Below are 1,891 nucleotides of genomic sequence, written 5' to 3'. Positions count from 1 at the left end.
AATGGGAGACAATATTTGCAAATGATGTGACTGACAAGGGGTTAATATCCAAAATATACAAAAAACTCATACAGCTCAGTAACAAAAAAACGACCACCAAATCCAAAAATGGGCAGAAGACCTAAATAGACATTTCTCCAAAGATGACACACAGATGACCAACAGGCACATGAAAAGATACTCAACATCACTAATTATTAGAGAAATGCAAATCAAAACCACAAGGAGGTATCACCTCACACCAGTCAGAACGGCTATCATCAAAAAGTTTACAAACAATATATGCTGGAGAAGGTGTGGAAAAAAGGGAACTCTTGTACACTGTTGGTGGGAATGTAAATTGGTGCAGTTACTGTGGAAAACAGTATGGAGGTTCCTCAAAAAACTAAAATAGAACTACCACATGATCCAGCAATTCTACTCCTGGGTATATATCTGAAGAAAACAAAACCACTAAATTGAAAAGATACACACACCCCAATGTCACAGCAGCATTGTTTACATTTGCCAAGATATGGACCTAAGTGTCTACCAACAGATGAATGGATAATGAAAATGTGATATATATACATATATATATATATGTATATAATGGAATATTACTCAGCCATAAAAAAGAATGAAATTTTGCCATTTGCAACAACATGGATGGACCTGGAGGGTATTATGCTTAATGAAATAAGTCAGACAGGGAAAGACAAATACTGTATGATATCACTTATATGTGGAATCTAAAAAAATAAAACGAATGAATATAACAAAACAAATAGACTCAAAACAAACTAGTGGTTATCAGTGGAAAGAGGGAAAGGGGAAGAGGCATTATTGGGGCAGGGGATTAAGAGATACAAACTATTATGTACAAGCTACAAGGATATATTGTACAGCATAGGGAATATAGCCAATAAATTCAAATGGAATATAACCTTAAAAAATAAAATAAAATTTCAAGAGGGAAAAATATTGCATACAACTACACACAGGCACAAGCATGCACAAAGGAGTGTAAATAAAACTGGTAAAATCTGAATAAGGTCTATGGATAGCACCTTTTGATATTATACTATAATTATCTAAGATGGTACCATGGGGAAAACAGGGTGAAAGGTACACAGGGTTTCTCTGTACTGCTTTTGCAATATCCTGTGAATTTATAATTATTTCAAAATAAGAAGTAAAAAAAAACAAAAACTCTTTCACACGCAACAACTTGCATAGATCTTAAGGGCATTATGCAGAATGAGGAAAACAATCTCAAAAAACCACATATTGTATGATTCCATGTATATAAAATTCTCAAGGGACTTCCGTAGTGGCACAGTGGTTAAGACTCTTTGCTCCCAGCATAGGGGGCCCACGTTCAATCCTTGGTCAGGGAACTAGATCACACATGCATGCTGCAACTAAGAGTTCACATGCCACAACTAAGGAGACTGCATGCCGCAACTAAGGAGCCCTAGAGCTGCAACTAAGACCCGGCACAACCAAATAAATAAATAAATAAAATTTTTAAAAATTCTCAAAATGATAAAAATATAGAGATGCAACACAGACTAGTGCTTTTCAGAGGCTAAATGTTAAGTGGGGGGGAAAGGGGTACATGTGATTTTAAGAAGGTAGCATATGGGGGATCTTTATGATTATGGAATAGTTCTGTATTTTGATTGCAGTTATGGTGGTAGGAATGTCCATAGGTGATAAAATGTCATAGGGCTATACAAACACATTGTATCAATTTCCTGATTTGGATATTGTACTAAATTTAACCAAAAATGTAACTGTTGGGAGAATCTAGGTAAAGGGTACACAGGACCTCTCTATACTATGTTTGCAACTTTCCTGTGAATCTGTATTTCAAAATAGTTTTAAAAGAATAAGACCTCCAGGTGAT

The sequence above is a fragment of the Delphinapterus leucas genome, chromosome 4 (genome assembly GCF_059928025.1).
Source record: "Delphinapterus leucas isolate spDelLeu-1000000601 "Yukka" chromosome 4, BTC_Dleu_Yukka2, whole genome shotgun sequence".
In the NCBI taxonomy this organism is placed as follows: domain Eukaryota; kingdom Metazoa; phylum Chordata; class Mammalia; order Artiodactyla; family Monodontidae; genus Delphinapterus; species Delphinapterus leucas.
Note: the sequence above shows the minus strand (reverse complement) of the source record.